Source organism: Myotis daubentonii, chromosome 6 (assembly GCF_963259705.1).
Source record: "Myotis daubentonii chromosome 6, mMyoDau2.1, whole genome shotgun sequence".
Taxonomy (NCBI): domain Eukaryota; kingdom Metazoa; phylum Chordata; class Mammalia; order Chiroptera; family Vespertilionidae; genus Myotis; species Myotis daubentonii.
The window spans coordinates 101956087-101981105 of NC_081845.1; the positions used below are offsets into that span (position 1 = coordinate 101956087).

At 43.9% G+C, this 25019-nt stretch overlaps 1 pseudogene; it reads right to left on the minus strand.

The window, feature by feature from the left end:
* Window positions 1–14832: 14832 nt before the first annotated feature.
* Window positions 14833–18270, minus strand: LOC132237572 (SR-related and CTD-associated factor 4-like; annotated as a pseudogene).
* Window positions 18271–25019: the final 6749 nt, after the last annotated feature.

Genomic DNA, 25019 nt, shown 5'->3' on the forward strand with positions numbered 1-25019 from the left:
TCGAGGCGGCTGCGGCCACGCCCTTCTGTGTAGGGAGTGGAGGAACAGCGAGCCCCAGGCCGCCCCCGCACTGCTCGCTGCAGGACCTGCCGGTGGAGTTGCTGGTGGAGATCTTCGCCTTGCTCCCCGGCACCGACCTGGCCAGCCTGGCCCAGGCCTGCACCAAATTCCGCCACATCCTGCGCACCGACAGCATCTGGAGACAGCGCTGCCGGGAGGAGTATGGCGTTCGTGAAAACTTGCAGAACCCGGAGATGATCGGTATGTCTTATCGAGAGGTCTACGCCAAGATCTTCCCATACAGACACATTTTGGGATTGTGGCAGCTAGATCATTGCTATATAAGACTGCTGAGTGTCGTGGTGGATGGCTTAGGCATTACTGCTTGGACGTGCAGGCCTTCCTTTACCACCCATGTGGATGACCCAGTGGAGTTCCAGCCCTGCTTTAGAATTCGCCTGACGGAGAGCAAATCAGCCTCAGTGAAGCCCTACATGGACAACCCCTACAGCTTTTTCCACAAACGCCACCTGCAGATTCAGAAGGACAGGTTCAGCATCCATGGGATCAAGAGAGACCACCAAAAGGATTCCCCATCGCGTCTTAGGGGAGAACGGGGCGGGTGCTGTTGGTGGAGGACTTTCTGCTTGATAACCGCCCGACCTACTGCCGAGTCTACCTCCCGCCGAGCCACGTGGACGACCTCATCAGGCCAGGCCTCTTCCAATGGGTATACTATCACGACAGCCTTAAGATTGTCATGCTCAGCTTCCATGGGAAGTATGCCAGGGTCACCAACATCATGGGACAGGCCATGAACACTTAGAGATCCACCTCATGCACCACATCCACCAGCCAGATGGCGAGATCTTCCGCAACTTCAGCTAGCTCTCCCATGTTAAATAAAAGTAGTGTTATCTGTTGATAGATTTCTTCTTGAATGTGCTTTGGTATGCAATTTTTAAATTTCATCTACTTTATTGACTTTATTGGCAAACATTTTTCATATTTCCTTATCTTTTTAAAACATCTGTAAACTCTGTCTCTTTTGATAATTTTTGAACTATCCTAACTCTTTTTTTTATGTGTATATAGATAGAACCACAAAGTGATGAATGATGTTCCCGTTAGTGAAGTGTATATGCTGCCATATGTAATCAACACATCTAGGCTTCCGCAAGTCTCAGTTTCTGTGGTGAATTAGCACAGCAACACCTCTTTCCAAGTCATTGTGGCTGTCACTCTTTTGCTTATAGAGACAATTACATAGGGAAACTTAAGGTGGTGGTTTTCCATACCATCCCTGAGGAGGCTAGTAAAGGCAAGCCTGTTCTCAGAAGGTACATTGTGGCAAAGGCCCACATTCTAGTCTAGACACTTGTCAAGCATAGGGCATGGAGCTGTGAGAGTTCTACACTTAATACTACACTCTTTTAGTCTTGCTTCCCACTTCTCTTATTCTTTGCAATTTTCATGTTTCCTGGTCACTGGATCTGAATTACAGATTTAGTAAAAATAAATCAATTTAAATTGATTTAAATTTCTTTGAACTTTTCAATTAATGTCATCACATATAATTTTTTGGTACAGTGAGATAATATGTCTTTATCTGGCAGAAAAAATGTATGTGCAATGTTTCAAGAACCTCTTGATAATACGTGATGGCAGTTTGCATAGAAAAGCATAAAATGGGGGCTATTAGATGTGTAAGAGGGTATAGAGACAATTAAAAACAAAGTTCAAGAAATAGGAATTTAATTGTGACTGAGGAACCTTGATAATGCTGGCATTTCTACATATTTACCTATACTTCTGTGAAACATTTAAATGTTCTCTCTCTCTCTGCAGATTGGCTCCTCTCATATAGTAAGAAACATTGCCCTGAGAGGGCAATTGTAACTATCAATGCCTTCTCAGGGGCATTGTAAATTCACATCTCACAACAGCTATGGGCTGATCAATGTCCAAGTTCTAAATTAAAATAAAAAGCTATGATTGGCCCAGCCAGCAAGGCTCAGTGATTGAGCATTGACCTATGAACCAAGAGGTCACAGTTTTCAGGCTCAGTCCCCACTGCGGGGCATGCAGGAGGCAGCTGATCAATGATTCTCTCTCATCATTGATGTTTCTATCTCTCTCCCCCTCTCCCTTCCTCTCTGAAATCTATAAAAAAATATTTTTAAAAAGTTATGATTGGCAATAGAATGATATGAAGTAGGCTGGAGAGAGTAATGCCAACAAACAAAGAGGAGCCTCATGTTTTGGGGACCCATTAGAATAGGCATTAAACTTAGGCAGACCGCATAGAGAGAACATAAAATAGTTGTTTCTAACTCCAAATATAAATATATTGACATACATGTAATGTGTACCTCAATAGGACAAAGAAAAAATTAGGATTGCTTTCCTGACAATCCTTCTGTCCTCAGTTCTACACACATCAATAGTGATTACATTTAATTTGGTATCATTAGTGTTGCCTAAAGGCCCCCATTAGACTTTACCCCATATTTCTTGTCATTAGAACCATTTTTCCATTATGATAGTCCTGTAAAATTTAAGAGTGTCTACTAATATCTACAATGCTTAGTTATATCATATTATTAAAAACATTATATAAAATTATGTCAATGGCATTGATGCAAATATTGACTAACACTAACTCCAGTTGTCAGATGGATTATGTTTGACCTACATAGTATTAATTTATCTTTGAAGAGAAAATCATGATTATCTGCTTCAGTTGAATTACAAGAATATATGGCAACACAAAGCTGAAACTGGTCGCCCCCTTAGAGGAGCATGCTCTCTATCTTCTAATACTGTCTCTACTAAGCCAGAATCACTCTCATGTGACACCGCCTCACACTGTCAGGCATTTGATACTGTGAATCCTGGCTAATTAGAACAATGGATGTGAAGATGCTTAGCCCTCTTTCTGTCGAATCTAAATCTGAGAACTGACAATTCTATTCACTGCCCTCATTCGTCTACAAAATTGTAAATTTCTTAAGCACAAAGATTATCTCTGTATGTTATGAATCTCTAAATGATTTAATATATTTTACATGAGAAATAAAACATCTGGAACAATATTTGGTAAAAAAATATTTGAACTTTCCTTTTCTATGCATTGTCAATTCAGAATCAAGGCTTTAACAACTCCAACTCTACCTAGAGGTATCTTAGCAGCCTCTTTGTGGCATGTGAAGGAGAGAAGTGAAAACAGAAACTGCAATATTTACCTGCTGTTGATATCTATAATAACACACAGAACATGTTTCTTTAAAAATTTTATGAAGATAAAAAAGTAATTAATGTAGGATTACTAAACCTAAATCTGGATTTCTAATATAACGTCTAACGGCTTTTCATTAGCAAATAATTTGAATTGTTTGCTAAATATAGTTGCAAATATGGTAGCAAGTTTTGAAGAGTTGAACGTTGAATAGTAAGGTAGATATATTTAATTTAGTTGAAGTGTATATGTGCTTGAGTTAGTGTGTGATTCCCAGGCTACTGTCTATATAATATCACTGCAAGATGGCAAGCGTTATAATATTTACCTATAGCATTATTTTGAAACTGTGTGATGATTAGTCTGGTGCAGCAAAAGAAACAAACACCTTAAAAATGTATAAAGTAGCCCTTGCTGATTTGGCTCAGTGGATAGAGTGTTGGCCTGTGGACTGAAGGGTCCCGGGTTCGATTCCAGTCAAGGGTACATGCCTGGGTTTTTGGCTGGATCCCCAGCAGGGGCATGCAGGAGGCAGCCGATAATGATTCTTTCTCATCACTGATGTTTCTATCTCTCTCTCCATCTCCCTTCTTCTCTGAAATCAATAAAAATATATTTTAAAAAGTAAAAAGTAAATAAAAAGTCCTCTCTATACCCTTATGTGCTACAAAACGATATCAATATTAACATCTAAATCTATAACTATGACCAAATCTATAATTATGTCATCTATACATTCTAATTTGTTCTAATAGCTAGACCTGTATTATTGTTTTTCAGATTCTTAAATGCATTGCAACCAAATTTTCTAAATAACCTATCCATTTTGAAATTCTAATAGATCAGGAGTAAGCAAACTATGCCTGGCCTTCTGTCTCAATTTGTAAACAAAATTTTGCTGGAACACAGTCATGCCTGTTCACTTAGGTATCCTGTGGCTACTTTCATAGCACAACCACAGCATGGAGTGGTTGTCACAGAGACCATATGGTCACAAAGCCTAAAACATTTACTAACTGATGCTTCAGAAAAAAAATGTTCACCTACTTTTGCACTAGTTTTTTTTTTTTTAATATATTTTATTGATTTTTTACAGAGAGGAAGGGAGAGAGATAGAGAGTCAGAAACATTGATGAGAGAGAAATATCGATCAGCCGCCTCCTGCACATCCCCCACTGGGGATGTGCCTGCAACCCAGGTACATGCCCTTGACCGGAATCGAACCTGGGACCTTTCAGTCCGCAGGCCGACGCTCTATCCACTGAGCCAAACCGGCTTCGGCTGCACTAGGATTTACTAAGGAAAAAATTATGACTATGTCAGGTATGTTCAGATGTAAAACTTCAAAGTAAAATATATAGGTACTTTTTGTCTTTGACACTAAGTTAGGTACTCAGGTAATTTTCTTTTCTTCTTTATAACCAATAATTTTTAATGTATATTTAATTATTTTCCTTAATTGTAGAACTCTTAATGTATAATTGCTTTAAATATTTGTTTTAAACAAATAGTTCTAAACAGTATTATATGAGTAATCTCATGGTACAGTGTGCTTTTGCAATATTTTTTCCATAAATATATTTAACACCAAACTACTAGTAATCCCAAATAAATCATGAGAAATGTAGGTCTTTATCTGTCCTGAAACCATATGCTGTTAGTATGAGTAGCATCTAAACTGAAAATATAGCATTTTATCTCCTGTAATGTTTACAATAGTTTCCTCAGAGTTTTTTTTTAATAAAAAAAATCATCTTGTAAATTATCAGATGAAGGGTTATATAAAACTAACCATAATTATTGACCTTAAATTTCTACATATCCTTTTGCTCACTTTTTTTTATTACTTACTGTCATGTTTGCTCAATTTAAAAATATTACCAATTGATAATGGCATGAGTTGAGTGCTGATTTAGGACCTGAAAGGAAACCATCTCTAATTTTGATTGCCAAAGCAAAATACAAATAGCAATAAAAAGGTTAGGACTAAATGCTCTGGCATATTTAATCATTGTTTCATTGTATCCCTATAGCCTTGAAAAAGTAAAATACAGTGAAAAGGTATTATCTGTAGATATTTTAATATGATTACTAAGGAAAAAAATAGTTAGTTTTAATGTCATGTTCTCTTTTTCATAAACAAAAATAAAGATTTTAGCCCTAAAGAACTGAGTGGTCCTACACAATTGCTTATGTGTTAACTTATAATAATTTATTCATTTATTTATATTTTGTTAAAATAACTTAAAACAGGTAGAAATTTAGCAAAGTCACAAAATAAACCTGCTCTACTTATATATAGCAAACATTTTAGATGTGTGCTTTCATTTTTTAAAAGATAGCCGCAAAATATATTTTGGAATAAAACCAATCCAAATATTTAAAGGTAAGAAATATTTTATTCTAGTTTGGCTATCCAAATAGAGATGCCCCGATTAAATCAAATAACTCTACTTTATGAGAAGATATATATCATACATGCCCAATAAGACAAGAGCTTTTTTCCTATAAGTGATTTCTCTAGGAAGAGGAATCAACCTACGTACCTCATCACACACACTTTGACTTCCCTCCTGTTAAAATGAATGAGGCATGCCTGTTCCAACCTGGTATCAAGTCCTTAACTATGGAATGGTTTCCATCCTTTGTCTATCATTCAATTGATTTTTCTCAGGCAGTTTTTTATATCTCTCCTATAGAAAAAATTTCCTTCCTTGTATAGCTAATAATGTGTAGTATTTACAATGTGCAAGAAACTATTTTACCTATTTTACATGTCTTGACTCATTTGTCCTTATTTAATTCTATGATTTGCCATTATTAAAACCATTTCTACAGGTAAGGAAATTAAACAAGGATTTGGCCCCAGGCAATGAGGCTCCAGATTCTATAATCGAAACATTGTTTTATTTTACCTCTCATCTTTAACTGCATAAAGCAACCATAACTACTCTCATCTTAAAACCAATAAACAAAAAACTATCTCATGATTCCCACCCTGCCTTCCAGCTACATTCTCATTTCTTGTGCAGGTCAGTCAGCAGTTACCTCTTTTGCCAAATGGAATTCTCGGCAAACATCTTACTGAAGTAACCAGCAGAAGTTAACATGGTTATTCAACATTTTTAAAAAGTATAAGTTAAGACCCAGTGCTCCCATCTTGCACAAAACCTCTCATTGGCTTCTTTCCACAATTAGAGGAACTCTAGAAAACATATGGTGGTTGCAAGCCTTTGCCTCAGCCAGCTCTGGTTCTCTCAGCCTCATTTCTAATCTCTTTCCTTCCCTGGTGATGTTCCCACAGCATCCTTCTTCCTTGGGATTTTTGCACTGCTGTTCTCTCTGATCACTCTTTTACACATTTCTTTTTCTACCACCAAGACTGGAGTCAATACCCAGCTTAATCTCAACAGATAACAGGTGAAAGACATAGAGGTAAGGTAGAGCTCCATGAGCCTCAATTTTTTTTTAATCAATCAAATGGCAGTGCTTTGTAATTTAACTTCCAGACTTTTCTTAGCATCAGAAACATGGGCAGAAGTTTCACATGTCATATTTTTATTAGATTATTTGTTCTGGAATAAAAACTACCCTCTCTATTTTCTGTGTTTACAAAAATACTGTTTTTGGAGATAATAGATAGATGATAGATTAGATGATAGCTTGGTAGGTAGATGATGATAGATGATAGTTAGATAGACAGATGATAGATAGATAGATAGATAGATAATAGATAGATGATAAATCAATGTATAAATGAGAGAGGGAGAGAAAGAGAGAAAAGTAATGTATTACTATGTTAAACAAAAGAGTTCATAATCTCACTTATACAATGTGTATGTTAATTCACTAGAGGCTATACTTTCTTCCTTTTCTTTAAATTAGCAAATCTTTATTGGAGTGAGTTTAGGAAAATACCTTATAACATTTTTAAAAAGGCAATATACAGTTCTCTGCATTTATGACAGATCTCAGATGGGAAGGGGGTAAAGGGATAGGGAGAAATTAACTAAATAACTTATGTGCATAGCCCATGGACACAGTAGTATGGTGAAAGCCTGGGCTGGGGCAGTGCCTGTGTGGAGAGGAACAAAGGGGAGGAAATAAGGGTCAACAATAAAAACTAAATTAAAGACAATCTACAGATCTATTCATGTATGTTTCCTTTCATAATCACTTTACCTGTAGACTTGCTATCAATTTTAAAGAGATGATAATGTTTATAACATGCTTGGCATGTATTAAATGTTCAGGGAATACCCATTCCCTTTATTACTATTACTAATTTTAATTGAATGGTGAGGAAACTTGGATGGTCAGCTTTATCAACAAAAGTATAATGATTATTTTTACTCTTTAAGACTATAACATGCATATATGGAAAAAAATTGAAATTTAACATATAAATGGTATCCAGAAAGGAATCATCCAACTCCCTACAACAATCCCACATTTAAATCCCTTAATTGTACAATTAAAGGAAATAATCACAGTCAACTTTTAAATCAGTCATGACTTCATAGAATCTGAATACAGGTGATGAACTTTTATCTAACTCTAGAATCCTGTTTTGAGAAGCTGTTTCAGATGTCAAACAAAGAACCTAACATGGTGATTCTAGTTCAAGGTGTTTATTTAGGCACTGCTCTCAGGAGAAGGGGAGCGGAGTGAAGAAAGCAAGTGAGGGCAGAAGTGAAAAGCTGAGTAAAATGCATCCTCAGTTGGAGAGTAGCCTTAGTCTCATGTCATGGAGAAGATTTGAATCTTCCCCATATTTAAACTCAGGTTTGGGTGGACCCATGGCTTTTATTTATCCTAACGGGATCCAGGTTAAGAAGCAAATTGACAAATAGACAAAAAAAAAAAATCAGGCTCAGGCAGAGAGAAAAGAAAAATGGCAGAGCCCCTTGATTGCATCTTAAAGCTTCTGATAATAATAATAATAATAATAATAATAATAATAATAATAATAAATAGTCTTATATCATCTTTGTTCACATAACATTACCTAAAGCAATTGTATGGCCAAACCGATATCAAATTGGGCGAAAGGTGTGATTCTCCCACAGGATAAACCCCACTTAGAAACAGAAATGAAGGTAAACCCTAATATAATCTACCTTTATTCATATTTTTGGCCACAAAATACTTGGTTATCCTCTCACAGTCACTCTCTCCCAGAAGAGAGAGTCAAATAGCCCATTAAATCATGGCACCAGAAATAAAAAGCCAACACCCATCTGTATCCAATAGGAGTAGTAAAACTACACATATGCACGCACGCGCACACACATACAGAAACACACACGCACACATGCACACACTCACACATACACACATGCGCACACACACGCGCGCGGGCACACACACACTCTCCTGGAGCAAAACTTCCCAGGCTAATGTTTCTCATGGCCCTCGAAGGCACTTTCTCTTACTTCCACAGGCCATGTCTAAAAAAGATTTTGGAGAATATTCTTTGCCTGGGGACTGAGGAGCTTTTTGCATATTGTTTTTTGTCTACAGGAGATTGAGTGCCCCAAGGGTCAAGTGTGTATGCATTTTTTGGGGGAAACCCTGAATAGACAGATCTTATAGCCTTCACAAAGATTAACTGAAAATGGATCATGAAATGGCAAATGAAAAACTAAAAATTCCTCGAAGATAACATTTTTTTTTAAAGGAAAAAAAATGGAGCAACTATAGATGACCTGTGTTTGGCACTAATTTTTTTAGACACAACATCAAAGGAGCAATTCATGAAAAAATTGATAAAGTAGACCCCAAAGAAAAGAAATACTTAGATATTAAACTTAGCAAAATATGCACAAGACCTGAACTTTGAAAGCAAATTTAAAATTCCTGATAAAAGAAGACATAAATTAATTAAGAGATATACAATGTCTATGAGAAATTCTCCCAAAATTGCTACATAAGTTTGTGGTAGGCAGAATAATGGCTTCCAAAGAAGCCAGATCCCTAGGAGTCCTGGATGTGTGATGTTTCATGACAAGGAAGCATCAGGTGATAATGATATTAAGGTGGTTAGTTGGCTGACACCGAGAAGACTATATCGTATGGTATACAGGTGATACCACTGTAATCATAGGGTCCTTAAAAGGGAGAAAGCAGCAGTGTAGAGTCGAAGTTGCACAGTGAGAGAGACACACTCCACTGGCCATTGTTTGCTCTGAAAGTGTTCAGGGAGCCTTGAGCCAAGAAAAACAGCCTGTAGAGACTGGAAAAGTCAGGAAAGCCAGCTATCCTCTGGTGCTCCCAGGAAGGAAAACAGCACTGCCTGAATCTTGCTTTTATCCCATTGAGACCCTTTACATTGAGGCCCTTTTCAACCTCCAGAACGGTAAGATCATGAGTTTGTTTTTTATTTTAGCCCACTCAATTTGTGGCACTGGCAATCAAGCCCACAACCCAGGCATGTGCTCTTGGCTGGAATCATACCTGAGACCCTTCAGTCTGCAGGCTGACACTCCCTCCACTGAGCCAAACTGGCCAGGTTAGATTTTTTTAAATATATATTTTATTGATTTTTTACAGAGAGAAAGGGAGGGGGATAGTTAGAAACATCGATGAGAGAGAAACATCGATCAGCTGCCTCCTGCACACTCCCCACTCAGAATGTGCCCGCAACCAAGATACATGCCCTTGACCGGAATCGAACCTGGGACCCTTGAGGCCGCAGGCCGATGCTCTATCCGCTGAGCCAAACCAGTTAGGGCGGGGTGGATCTTTTTAATGTATTGCTGCATGTGATTCGCTAATATTTTGTTGAGGACCTTAGCACCGATGTTCATTAGAGATATTGGCCTGTAATTCTCTTTCTTTGTAGTGTCTTTATCCGGTTTTGGGATTAGGGTAAAGCTGGCTTCATAGAAAGAGCTTGGCAGTGTTCTTCTTGAATTTTTTGAAATAGTCTGAGGAGGGTAGGTTTTAGCTTTTCTTTGAAGAACGATAAAACTCCCCTGTGAAGCCATCTGGAAGTGTTCTGATTACTGCTTCACTTTCATCAGTAGTTATTGGCCTATTTAGGTTTTCTGATGCCTGCTGATTGAGTTTTGAAAGATTGTATTTTTTTCTAGGAATATGTCCATTTCTTCAAGGTTGTCCAGTTTGTTGGAGTAGAGTTGTTCATAGTATTTTCTTTTATAATCCTTTGTATGTCTGTGGGGTCAGTTGCTACTTCACCTCTTTCATTTCTGATTATATATATACTAGGGGCCCGGTGCACGAAATTCGTGCACTGGGTGTGGGGAGGGGCGGGGAGTGTCCCTCAGCCCAGCCTGCCCCCTCTCACATACTGGGAGCCCTCAGGCATTGACCCCCATCACCCTCCAATTGCAGGATCGGCCCCTTGCCCAGGCCTGACGCCTCTGGCCTAGGCATCCGGCCCGGGCAGCGGGGACCCGCAGCTGCAGTGGCCCCGTGATGGTGGGCTCCGCTTTAGGCCCAGGCAAGGGACCCCTAGCTCCTGGGACTGCCAGCTTCAACCGTGCCCAGCTCCCATCGCTGGCTCCACCCCTACTTCCTGCTATCACTGGCCAGGGCAGAAAAGGCACCTGATTCTCCGATCATGGCTGGGGGGCAGGGCAAAGGCGGCCCCAGGGCTGCCTTTGCCCTGCCCCCCAGCTCTTAGCTCCCCCCTGGGTTTCCAATCACTATCAGTGGCAGGGGGCTTCTTCCTGCTTTCCCTTTTGCCTCCCTGCATTGTGCCTACATATGCAAATTAACTGCCATCTTGTTGGCAGTTAACTGCCAATCTTAGTTGGCAGTTAATTTGCATATAGCCCTGATTAGCCAATGAAAAGGGTAGCTCATACGCTAATTACCATTTTTCTCTTTTATTAGTGTAGATATATTTGGTCCTCTCTCTTTGCTTCTTGGTGAGCCTGACTAGAGGTTCCTCAATCTTGTTTATCCTTTCAAAGAACCAGCTCTTGGTTTTATTTATCATTTGTATTGTATTTTTTGTTTTTTGGGTTGTTTTTTTTTTGGTCTCTATGTCATTTATTTCCTCTCTGATCTTTAATATTTTAATATTGATCATCTTAACCACTAGTGATTTCTTGTCATGAAAATCACATGGCTCTCTCCAAAACAGAAGAATTTGCCTCTTCAAAGTCAATTCTGTTTCTTTGTTATGGGGTATGGCCGCAACATTAGTAACAAACAGAATTTCCAGAGGTTGAGGCCCAGAAATCAGGATTTTAAAAAGATTCCCAGGTGATTCTAATGTGCAGCCAAGGTTGAGAACCATTGTCTTAGAGGATAACACAGTTCAGCTGACACTTGTTTTCAGCCTTTAAAATTCCGAACAGCCATAACCGGTTTGGCTCAGTGGATAGAGAGTCGGCCTGTAGACTGAAGGGTCCCGGGTTCAATTCTGGTCAAGGGCATGTACCTTTGTTGTGGGCACATCTCCAGTAGGGGGTGTGCAGAAGGCAGCTGATTGATGTTTCTAACTCTCTATTCCTCTCCCTTCCTCTCTGTAAAAAGTCAATGAAATATTTTTAAAAAGACTGTTTACATTCCTGATGTTGGTCCTCTGAGCCAACCTCCAGGCATCTATTAGCTGAGGACTAGACATAGGGCATCCTGAATATGCATGAGCCCTCAAGATTATTGACCACAACCAATCAAATGTAGTGAATATTTCTTCCTTATAGACCATGCCCCCGCCCTTCCCCCAACCCCACATGACCTTTCCACAACCTGTTATCTGTAGCCAATGTAAATTATTTCAAACCAACTTACATCTTTCCACCACCACCACCCCTCTGCCCCCCCAAAAATGTATAAAGGCACTTTTCAACTCCAAGTCAGTGGATGTGTTACTTTCTCCACCTAGTGAAGCTGCTGGTAATTTAGACTTCATGCCTCAGGACCTGGTCCTTTTCTTGGTCCACACTCAATAAAATCCCACCCCCCCTTTTTAATGGATAAATGACTTATTATGTTATGAAGTACCACATAAAATATCCACAGAATATCTATAGTAGGGAAGAGAAAAGCAGTAAGAAAGAAGTGTCAGAGGTAACAGCTCATTTCTATGCAGCATATTCTGAGAGGGTACTGTAGGAGTTTGAAGTCTGTAAATATTTAAAGGCAAATGAGCACAGGCATGAAATGATTACATTTCCACTGATACTGTCATTAGTGTCATGTTGATTTTTAAATATGTCCACATACTCTTTGAGGTGCCTCCCTTCGAAAGGTTCCGATTCTCCTGTCCTTGAATGTGGGCTGGTTTTAGTGGCTGTGCACTGCTCCAGCCCCAACACGGACCACGCCTTGCCTCACTTGAAGGTGGTTTTAGACATTAATTTCAGTGAAATGGGCACATTTAAGTTTTACATGTACGTCATCCAATGGGCCCAGCAGCAGAGGGAAGCTGTGGTACACCTGTGCTGCAAGATGTTGAAATTTTATGAATTTCCCCTCCAGAGAGCCAGGAAGGTCCTGGATAGGGTGCAGCTGGACTGCATCCAGGAGGTGCAAGTGTTCTGCACCTGGGACCTGCCCACCCTGGGGGCATTTGCTAACTACCTGGGTCAGATGACTAACCTGCAGAGTCTCTCTCTCAACCACATCAAGGTGTTACGTGAGGGGAAGAATGAACAGGAGGAGGAGGAGGAAGAGGGAGAAATGGAGGAGGTGGAAATGGAAGAGGAGGAGGAAGTGCAGGAGGAAGAGGAGCAAGAGGAACAGAAGGAAAAGATGGAGGACTTGGAGGAGGAATATTTGAGGAAGTCGGAGGGAGCCGAGTAGGAGTGGGAGAGTGAGGAACAGGAATGGGAAAGGGAGGAGCAGGAGGAGCAGGAGGAGCAGGTATACGTTTCCCGATTCCTCTCTCAGATGGGCAATCTGTGGCACCTCAAGAAGCTCTACTTGCACTCTCCCTCCTTCCTCCGAGACCGTCTGGAAGAGATGCTCAGGCGCCTGCAGACCCCCTTGGACGAACTCCTCATAGGCAGTTGCCAGCAGCTGAGGCAATCAGACCTGACACACCTGTTCCAGTGCCCGAACCTCAGGCAGCTGAAGTCCCTGTGTTTGTATTTCGCCAAACTCGCTGATTTTGGCCCCAAGCCCCTCCGAGCTCTGCTGGAGGCAGTGGCACCCACCCTCCAGGACCTGCACCTAGATAACTGTGTGATGGTGGACTGCCAATTTGAGGCCATCCTGCCTGTCCTGAGCCACTGTCACCAGCTCAGGGAATTCACCATCACTGAGAACAGCCTCTCCGTGGCCACCTTAAAGAAGCTGCTGCACCACACAGCTGAGCTGCGCAGTTTAGAGTTGGAGTATTACCCAGTCCCCCTGGAGTGTTACGGGCCCCAGAAGACTGTGGACCAGGAGAGAGTGGTCCTGATCAGGGCTGAGCTCATGGAGACACTGAGGGAGTTAGGACAACGCAGGACCATCCGCCTTTGCACCAATGACTCTAGCACACCTGAGATGTGCCTCTGTAGTGACCTTGCTCACTAGGTGTACCTAATAAGGGCTTCCAACTGGGCCCCTGGAACCTGAAACCTCTCAGACCAGGGTGCATTATGCAGGGGGCACCCACGTTTCAGGTTCATGCTCAGTGTGAATGGGGAAAGGGAGGGACCCAGCCCAGGTACAGGATTGCAGGGACAAAGGTTGGGGAGTTCATGGGACCATCTGGTTTGCTTGGGGAGGGATTTGGGCTCCAGGTGCATCTGTGGGAGTTAATCCTCAGGTGGATGGTTTTAAATGAATTATAAGAAATAAAGACAATTTTAAGCCGAAACCGGTTTGGCTCAGTGGATAGAGTGTCGGCCTGCGGACTGAAAGGTCCCAGGTTCGATTCCGGTCAAGGGCATGTACCTGGGTTGCGGGCACATCCCCAGTGGGAGGTGTGCAGGAGGCAGCTGATCGATGTTTCTCTCTCATCGATGTTTCTAACTCTCTGTCCCTCTCCCTTCCTCTCTGTAAAAAATCAATAAAATATATTAAAAAAAAGAAATAAAGACAATTTTAAAGGCCAAATAAAAACAAAAAACATTTATATTCACAGCATTCACATTTTTTAAGGAACAAAAATAAATTCTGTTTATATTGATCTTCCACCCATTGGCATTCCTTCCTAGGTGTTAAACTGACTCCCCCTCGCATGGTGTGCATTTAATGAGAGCTATAGCATTATACACTTGGGTTGGAAATGTCCCACCCCAATGGGAAAGCAGCAGGAAGGTTGCCTTTGCATTAATCTCTGTTATTAATCTTAGTTTAATCCAACTGTTTTAAAGCAAAGTCAATACTACTAGGAAGGCACTGATGGGGAATAAACAGAAATAAATCTGCTTGGTATAATAGACAGTTTTTGTGGTTGGTTGGTTGTTTTTTTAAAATATATATTTTTTGTTACGAAAATAGAGTTTATTGAAAATATCCCTATTGTTGAGCTTTCACTGTTAACCTTGTCTTAAATTAAAAAAAAAATAGAGAGCACTTCTAATTACGATTTGTAAACTTTTTAAAGTCAAAACGTTAAAAAAGTTACAGCAAAAAGGGTAATATTTATTCATATTTTCAGTATTTTTTGTTATTTTGTGGCTATCAAATTGCTTACAGCGCCCCACCACTCCCAGGGGCGGCCAGCGGGAGCCAGTATGATACAGCATCTGTACACTGTACCCCAGCGTGCGTCCTTCCCGGGCGGCCAGCCGGCTAGCGGGCCTCGGCCGCCGAGGGGGCCTTCTCGGGGTCTGCGGGCGAGGTAGCCTCTGCGGGCCGCTCTTCAGCAGGCGGGGCAGGCGCCAGCTCAGGCGCCCCCTTGGCGGGGTCCGGGGCTGGGTCTGCGCTCCCCGCCTGGGTCGGGGGCGGCTCTGCGGCCCTGTCGGCCCCCTCGGCCTTCTCCTTGGCCCGGGCCTCCTCCTTCTCTCTGCGGGACTCTCTATCCCTCGAATCTCTCTCTCGGTCGTGGTCGCAGTGCCCGCCAGCCCGCTGGCCTCTGTCCTCCGTGTCTCTGTGTCTGTCCCGCTCAGGGTTCCTCCGTCCCCACTGTCTCCTCTCCCGGCCGCTGTTCTCCCTCCAGTTGCCGCGGCTCCCATAGCGGTCCTGCTCGCTGTCCACCCTATTTCCGAAGGACCTCCTTCCAAAACGCTCTTGGTACTGAACTGCTGCTGGCGGTTGTCATTCCTGAATGGCTGCGGCTGCTGCGTCGGGGGCTGCTGCTGGGCTGGCGGCGGCGGCTGCTGCTGCCTCCCCTCTCTATCTTCAGCCCCCCCCCCCCCCCCCCCCCCCGGCCTGGCCCCGGGCACCCGAGCCCCGGCATGCCACTGGGCCGCACGAAGGGGCCGAGTGGTGGGAAGAGGCCTTTCACTCCATGGGGCGGGGGCATCCCGAAGCCCCCTGGTCCGAGTGGCGGGCCTGGGTGCATCATGTGGGGCGGCATGGGCCAGGGCAGCATCAGAGGGAAGCGCTGCAGGTGAGGCGGAGGCATTCCCAGCAGGCGCTGCAGGGGGATCAGCCCGGGCCGCGCCCCGAGGAGGCCCGTGGATGGCGCCTGGAGCCCAATCACAGGCCCAGGCGCAACTGCTTGAGAACCCAGAAGCGAGACAGGCTGGGTGACCGACTGGAGGGGTGAGCAGACTCGTGGGCAAGGCGGGCGGCGCTGCAGAGCCGTACATGTTCACACCATCACCAGACTAGGCGTTTCCTCTAGCCCCAGAAACCACTGTTGGAATGGGATTTCCAATAGAAAAGTCTTTGGTGGGGTCTTCGCTTTTACCAGCGATAGTAGAGTTTGGGATGCTCATTGGTGGTGTGTGAGGAGGAGGAATGGACACGGGTGGAGTTATAGGAGGTGGCGGTCCGGGAGGAAGAAAACCTGGTGGTAAATGCATTGGGTTGAATCCTGGGCGTAAAAGGGGTGGAGGAAGAGGCGGCGGAGGAACGCCAGGACCGAAGCCCAGCGCAGAATTCCCAGAGGCGGCGTGAAAGTGGATGGCTGGAGAGCACCAACCACAGGAGGCCCTGGCTGATGTGGGGGGACCTGTGGAGGAGGTACTGTGATAGGTGCAGGGACGGGAATAGGAGGGACGGGCACCGGCAAAGGCTTGGGTATGGGTGACACTGGTTCTGCATGTGAGCTTTCTGCCCCTCCATTCTGAGCAACTTCATTCTCATGCTTCTTGGGAATTCCTTTCCACTCTGGGTTAAGCGTGTCGCTGTCCAACATGCCTCCTTCACAAAAGCCCTCCAGCTCCTCAGGCTTCACTTTGTCCCAAGGAACGTAGGTCACACCCAGCTCCACGTCCCAGTACTGCTTGGAGTCCGCCTTGATGCCTGTGTTTAAGGCCCAGACGATCTTTATGGACTTCTGGTTCACTTTATAGTTCCCTCGGCTCCGCTTCTGCAGGGCGTGGTAGGCGTCTTGCCTATGCACCATAACAATGTAGGCACAGCCTCTGGGAGGAATCATATTAATCGATTCAATTGGACCAAACTCTTCTAAGAGACTGGAACGTCCTGCTGAGTCGTCCTTTTGTCCAGCTGTCCCACCCAGAGTGTAGTGCAACAAACGCTCGCGGTCTCGGACTTGACGGGAGGAAGGCCTTTCTGCCAGCCCTCTCTCTCTTTCTCTCGGTCCCGTCTTTCTTGGGATCGAGAGCGAGGAGAATGGCGGCGTCTGTCCCGGGACCGAGATCGAGAGCGTTGATGCCGAGACCGTCGAGATCTAGAACCAGATCGAGAGCGCCTCCTTTTTGGTGACCTAGATCGCGACTTTCTGTTATCAGACATATGCCGCTTCACCTCTTGAATACAAGGGTGTTCTACTTTCATTTCCTGCTGGGCTTTCTGTGCGAGCGGCTCACTGGGGGCCGGGAAGGGGGCCTGGAACTGCTGCTGCACGGGGGCAGCGGGAGGAAGCACAGGCGGAGCCAGGGCAGGGAACGCAGGCGGGGGCAGAAGGCTGAACCCTGGCATCTGTCCATTAGGAGGAAGTGGAACCTGTACCTGATGGTGCACTGGGTCCTGTTGCATTGCCATCATCGGTGGCTGAAACGGATCCATATTCTGATGTTGGGGATACGCTGGTTGCTGCATGCCATCTCCAGGATACCCAAAGGGCGCCTGCGGTGGAGATGCAGCGGGCAGGGCAGCAGCGGCGGGGCCGGGGCAGCAGCAGGTGCGGCAGCAGCAGAGGTGGTACTGGCAGCAGCGGCAGCAGCATCTTCTTTCTTCGATTCTTCCACAGCTTCTGGCTCATCGTCATAATCAAATCGATCAAGTAGCTTCTTGTCAAACGCCGTGGCCTTCTGCTCAGGCGGTGGTGCCGGAGTTGTCATTAACCGAGCTGTGACGGCCTGAGCCTGAGCCATCACAGCATTGTCAATGGCGGGAGGCTGTGGTTCTGGAGGCTGCTGAAAAGTCTGAAGGACCTGCTGAAGCTGCTGCCCTTGGGTCGTCTGAAACAGCCGGGCCACAGCAGCAAAAGCGTCCGAACTGGGCAGCTGCTGGACGGATGGCACAGAGTTTGTAGTGACCAGTGGGGGTTCAGAAGAAGCTTTAACTGGAGGAGGCAGTGAACCTTCATTGTTGGCGACGCTGTCGGGCCCGGGACGGCGCTGCTGCTCCCGTGCCATGTCCAGAAGGGGCTGGATAATTTCAATTTTGAATACTCCATTTTTTTGCCAAAGGTTCAGCACACGGACTATTTTACTCTTATCTTCAGATGGACAAAGATATAAATATTGGAATGTGGCGGTTATGTTTTTAGAGAATCTTGGCCCCAAAACATCTTTATCAGTTCCAAACTGGTGATGAGACTGTCATACAATTGAGTCGATTACATATAACCCTGGAACCTTGTATTCTGGTTTACACTTTTTGATGAACTTTTCTACTATTTGAACTACATGTTTATGACGCTTAATGGCTTTAATAGCAGCTTTTGTGATGAGAATCATCTTGGCTCCAGAGATGGGAGGTTTCATACCCATAAGTGAAAAGAGCTCCTGGTTGAAGGCCTTGACAGCGTCCATGTTCGCGCTGTGGCGCCAGGCCAAGGTCAAATGTCACATAGACCTAGAGCGGGGCGGAGGGCCGGCGGGGGCGGGGGCGGAGCGGCGGGCGGGCAGAGCAGGAAGCCAGGCGGGCGGGCGGCGGGCCCTCAGCGCCATTCGAGGGCGGAGGAGTGGGCGCGGAGGCGCGGGGCCCCAACATGTCTGTCAGGCGGCGGCGGCGGGGCTCGGCATCTTGCTGGTCGGCCCGCGCCCCACGCTCTGGCCACAGGGCCCGGCTGGCGAGCGGGGCCTCCTCAGCCTCTGGCGGCAGGATGTCGGCAGCGGCCCCTAAATGTATTTTATTGATTTTTTACAGAGAAGAAGGGAGAGGGATAGAGTTAGAAACATCGATGAGAGAGATCGATCCACTGCCTCCTTCAAGTCCCCAGTGGAAAACCCAGCTGCCTCCTGCAGGCCCCCAGTGCACAACCCAGGACCATCCGCAACCAAGGTACATGCCCTTGACTGGAATCGAACCTGGGATCCTTGAGTACGCAGGCCCATGCTCTATGCACTGAGCCAAACGGGTTGGGCTGGTTGGTTTTTTTTTTTTTTTAAATATATTTTATTGATTTTTTACAGAGAGGAAGGGAGAGAGATAGAGAGCCAGAAACATCGATGAGAGAGAAACATCGATCAGCCGCCCCCTGCACACCCCCCACTGGGGACGTGCCCGCAACCCAGGTACATGCCCCCGACCGGAACCGAACCCGGGACCCCTCAGTCCGCAGGCCGACGCTCTATCCACTGAGCCAAACCGGCCTCGGCTGGGTTTTTTTTTTTAAACCACTTCTTGAATATTTTATAATCTGGAGATTTTCCTTTCATATCTTAGTCCTCCCTTTACCATATTAAGAAGTTATAACAAATGCCCTTCATCTTCTTTTCTTGAGGATTCTCGGGTAGAATCATCGCACTACTGCAGAGGAAATGTATTACTTCTTCCTTTCTAGGTTCCTTGGCTGGCCTAATAACCAGATTGACATAAAATAGGTTAACCTAAGAAAAAAATCTACTTTCATGTGTACAGAAGCTCATAAAAATATGAGACTCAAAGAAGTGACCAAAACAGGTGGGCAAAAAAAAGAATACATTTGTAAAGAACTGACAAACCAGAGCAGTTAGGGCTTGGGATAATAAATTAGTAAGTAACGAGGTTTGTTTACACGGTCTTCCCCGCGCTAAGTTTCCTAGCTCTGGTCATAAGGAAGTCCCTCCTCCTCCTGGAACAGGGAGGGTACCTTTCATGGGGCAGATTCATTTCCTACTTTGAGGGGGAAAGAGGCAGTTCAGAATGCCCTTGCTTTGGCTATTTTTCAGGTAACTTTAATTCAAAATAATCGATGTGCCAAAGTGGCATATTTTGGGATGGCATATTTTACTCCCCTTCGCCATTCAATGGAAGATCACACATCACCTGGATCTTCAGTAGGAAGTAATATTTGCTTTTCCCCTGAGAAGTGTTTTAAAACACCTTCCCTTTACTCAATGTGGTATAGGAAACAATCTTAGATCAGCAATTTTCCACCTTTTTCATCTCATGGCACACATGAACAAATTACTAAAATTCCACAGCACACCAAAAAAATATATTTTTTGCTGATCTGACAAAAAAGTAGATAGAATTTTGATTAATTTGTACCAGATGGCTATTGGTGTATAGACTGTTGTCAATTTTTTTTTAATTTGACTAAGGAAAAAGATATCAGTATCGTTGACCAAATAGTCAGGTATTGCGAAGAAACCAAGATGGCGGCATAGGTAAACACCGGAAATTGCTGTCTCACACAACTGCTTCAAAAATACAACTAAAAGACAAAATGGACATCATCCAGAACCACAGGAAGGCTGGCTGAGTGGAAATTCTACAACTAGAGGGAAAGAGAAAAGCACACTGAGACTCAGAGGAGGTGCAGAGGTAAAGTGCAGAGGTACAGAGGCGCACGTGGCAAGGGCTGGCAACTGAGGACGCTGTTGTCTTATTCAATCAGGAGGGAGTCTCAAGTTCCTGACTGCTCTGAACTCCAGTTTCATGGGAGTCTCTGGGGACCCAGAGTCATACAGGGTGAAACTGGACTGACTGGCATCAGGCAGAACTCGAGGGCAGCTTTCTCTCAGAGGTGCTTGCAGCGATTACCAGGACACTGAGACACGGGGCCTCTTAGCATAGGACTGAGGATCAGCCATAGCTATTTGCACTTTCCCATTGATTCCCTGAGACCCCACCCCACCTAAGCAGAGCACAGAGGCTTTTGCATATGACAGGTCTGGCCCTTTGCAATCTGAAAATTACCTAACAAACTGCAGCTGGGTCAAGGAGAACCAGAACTTTCAAAAGAAAGCCCAAGACCCCACAGCAGCTTGCATTGCTTCACTGCTGGGCCACATTTGGGCACCTCCAAACAAAGAAGAGGAATCTGCAGAACTCTCCATAGCTCCTGCTTGGTGGCCTCATGCAGAGGCTAAATTAGCAGCTCCTTAGAGATCCAAGAGCCAGTGTACCCAGTGATCAGAGTGGGACCATCCAGATTACAACTCCTCAGATCCATAAGGGAGACACTCAGGGGGCAGACTCAGTGAGCACCAAAGCCCCACTGAAGCAAGTCTTGCCCCAGAAGGGTGTCTCCAGCACAGAAGTTCTCCCACTGATTCTCACAGCTGATTCCCACAGTCAATTGGCCTGGAGGTCAATTCCTCCCAGTGAAACCTACAACAATCAGGGCTTAACTACAAGACTGTGCACAAAGCCCACAAAGGGGAGCACCAAGAGTGTTCACCTCAGATAATTGGGGAGGCTGAGCCACTGGGCCCTATAGCACACCTAGCACAGAAAGCCACTCTATCAACACAGGAAAGCATAAAAAATGCGGAGACAAAGAAACAGGTCACAAATGACAGAAATGGAGGAAAGCAAACTACTGGATATAGCGTTCAAAACCACACTTATAAGGTTTTTTCAAGAATTTTCTAGAAACCGCCAATAAATTTAGTAAGACCCTCAAAAAGTCTGGTGAGACCACCGATAAATTTAGTGAGACCCTCGAGGATATGAAAAAAGACCAACTAGAAATTAAGCATACACTGACTGAAATAAAGAATATTATACAGAGTTCCAACAGCAGACTAGAGGATCGCAAGAATCAACTCAAAGATTTGAAATAGGAAGAAGCAAAAAACACCCAATCAGAAAACAAAAAGAAAAAAGAATAAAAAAATATGAAGATAGTGTAAGGAGCCTCTGAGACAACTTCAAGTGTACTAACATCCGAATTATGAGGGTGCTAGAAGAAGAGAGAGAGCAAAATATTGAAAACCTATTTGAAGAAATAATGACAGAAAACTTCCCCTACCTGGTGAAAGAAGTCCAGGAAGCACAGAGAACCCCAAACAAAAGGAATCCAAAGAGGACCACGCCAAGACACATCATAATTAAAATTCCAAGAGCAAAAGACAAAGAGAGAATCTTAAAAGTAGCAAGAGAAAAACAGTCAGTTATCTACAAGGGAGTACCCATACGACTGTCAGCTGATTTCTCAACAGAAACTATGCAGGCCAGAAGAGAATGGCAAGAAATATTCAAAGTGATGAATACCAAGAATCTACAACCAAGATTACTTTACCCAGCAAAGCTATCATTCAGAATTGAAAGTCAGATAAAGAGCTTTACAGATAAGAAAAAGCTAAAGGAGTTCATCACCACCAAACCAGTATTATATGAAATGATGAAAGGTATCCTTTAAGAAGAGGAGGAAGGAGAAAAAGGTAAAGATACAAATTATGAACAACAAATACACATCTATCAACAAGTGAATCTAAAAATCAAGTGAATAAATAATCTTATGAACAGAATAAACTGGTGAATATAATAGAATCAGGGGCTTAGAAAGGGAGTGGACTGGCTATTATCCAGGGGGGAAGGGGTGTGAGGGGTGCGGGAAGAGACTGGATAAAAATCGTACAGCTATGGATGAGGACATTGGGTAGAGGGTGGGTTGGGAACCGGTGGAGGGGAGCTATGGGGGGGGGGAAGAGGAACAACTGTAATAATCTGAACAATGAAGATTTAATGAAAAAAACAAATAGTCAGGTATTGTATATTTTAACAATTCTTGTGGCACATGGGTTGACAATCTCTACTTTGGATGTAAGGGATGTAATGGAAAGGAAATGTTCAAACCAGATGTAACCACCCTCCTGAACAAGTCAGAATGGAGATAGTTATTTTTTCAAGAGCATGTTGAAGCATTGTAACTTTATCAAATAATAAATACTGTATGTCTAGTGAATGCAACTGGAGTAAGTCTATAAGTAGAGCCTAAGAACTATTGCCAATTAGAAATAGGGCCCTGAGTCAACAAGCAATCATTCCTCGGGACATCAACAAAAAGGAGAATTTGGAGAACCAAGATGGCGGCATAGGTTAACGTCGGAGTTTGCTGCTTTGAACAACTACTTCAAAAGTGAAACTAAAACACGGAACGGACATCACCCAGAACCACAGGAACGCTGGCTGAGTGGAAGTCCTACAACTAGGAGGAAAGAGAAACGCACACGGACACTCAGAGGAGGCGCAGTGCTGAAGTCAAATTCTGAGGTGCAGAGTGCGCGGAGCGGGCTGGCGGCGGAGGGTGCGGTTGTTGTTTTCAATCGGGAGGGAGTCGCAGACTCTGAGCACCAGATCCGGGCGAGTCTTTAGGGACCCAGACTCAAACGGGAGAAGCGGGACTGTCTGGCTTCGGTCAGAGCGAGTGCAGCTTTCTCTCCGAGCTTTGCAGCGGGTGCTGGGACTCAGAAAGGCAGAGCCCCCGGGGACAGGACTGAGAGCCGCCATAACTGCTCTCTCCGGCCCACCCTGTTGATCCTGTGCGACCCGCCCCGCCCAAGCCCTGCACAGAGGCATTTGCCGGATAGCCTCAGGCAAAGGCTAGATTAGCACCTCCCTAGAGGACAGAAGTTCTCTCACTGCTGACACAGCTGATTCTCATAGCCACTTGGCCTGGAGGTCAAACCCTCCCTGGAATTAGCTACAACAATCAAGATTTAACTATAAGACTTCGAACAAAGACCACTAGGGGGTACACCAAGGAAACATAACAAAATGCGGAGACAAAGAAACAGGACAAAATTGTCAATGGAAGATATAGAGTTCAGAACCACACTTTTAAGGTCTCTCAAGAACTGTTTAGAAGCTGTCGATAAACTTAATGAGATCTACACGAAAACTAATAAGACCCTCGATCTTATATTGGGGAACCAATGAGAAATTAAGCATACACGGACTGAAATAATGAATATTATACAGACGCCCGACAGCAGACCAGAGGAGCGCAAGAATCAAGTCAATGATTTGAAATGCGAGGAAGCAAAAAACATCCAACCGGAAAAGCAAAATGAAAAAAGAATCCAAAAATGCAAGGATAGTGTAAGGAGCCTCTGGGACAGCTTCAAGCGTACCAACATCAGAATTATAGGGGTGCCAGAAGATGAGAGAGAGCAAGATATTGAAAACCTATTTGAAGAAATAATGACAGAAAACTTCCCCCACCTGGTGAAAGAAATGGACTTACAGGTCCAAGAAGCGCGGAGAACCCCAAACAAAAGGAATCCAAAGAGGACCACACCAAGACACATCATAATTAAAATGCCAAGAGCAAAAGATAAAGAGAGAATCTTAAAAACAGCAAGAGAAAGAAACTCAGTTACCTACAAGGGAATACCCATACGACTGTCAGCTGATTTCTCAACAGAAACTTTGCAGGCCAGAAGGGAGTGGCAAGAAATATTCAAAGTGATGAATACCAAGAACCTACAACCAAGATTACTTTATCCAGCAAAGCTATCATTCAGAATTGAAGGTCAGATAAAGAGCTTCACAGATAAGGAAAAGCTAAAGGAGTTCATCACCACCAAACCAGGATTATATGAAATGCTGAAAGGTATCCTTTAAGAAGAGGAAGAGGAAGAAAAAGGTAAAGATACACATTATGAACAACAAATATGCATCTATCAACAAGTGAATCTAAGAATCAAGTGAATTAATAATCTGATGAACAGAATGAACTGTTGATTATAATAGAATCAGGGACATAGAAAGGGAATGGACTGACTATTCTTGGGGGGGAAAGGGGTGTGGGAGATGTGGGAAGAGACTGGACAAAAATCGTGCACCTATGGATGAGGACAGTGGGTGGGGAGTGAGGGCGGAGGGTGGGGCGGGAACTGGGAGGAGGGGAGTTATGGGGGGAAAAAAAAAGAGGAACAAATGTAATAATCTGAACAATAAAGATTTAATTAAAAAAAAACAAAAAAAAAACAAAAAAAAAACCCAAAAAGAGCAGTTTAATTAGAGTAAAGACACCTGCAACCTGGAAAGGCAAAATCTAGACTGGAAAAAAAGTACAAATTATCATTTTTTTCTGTGGCCAAATTAATTAATAATGATTTTACTGTATTGCTTTTGTAAATTGTTGTTGTGTCTCATTTTATGTAACTACGCATAATAAAATGTTCATGGTTCTCATTTCAGTATGCATAGTTATAATTTCAAACAGTTCTCAACACTATCAGCCCTACTTTTACTGAGAAATACTTAATAATGTTTATATATGTAGGTTATAAGCTAAGATAAGCTTGTATAATAAAAAGAACACCAAACAAAGTGTGTTTTCATAGAGGGGGATCTATTTCTCTTTTAGGTAACAGTTGTGAGTTGCAGGTGTTTGATGGCAGGTGGGCAG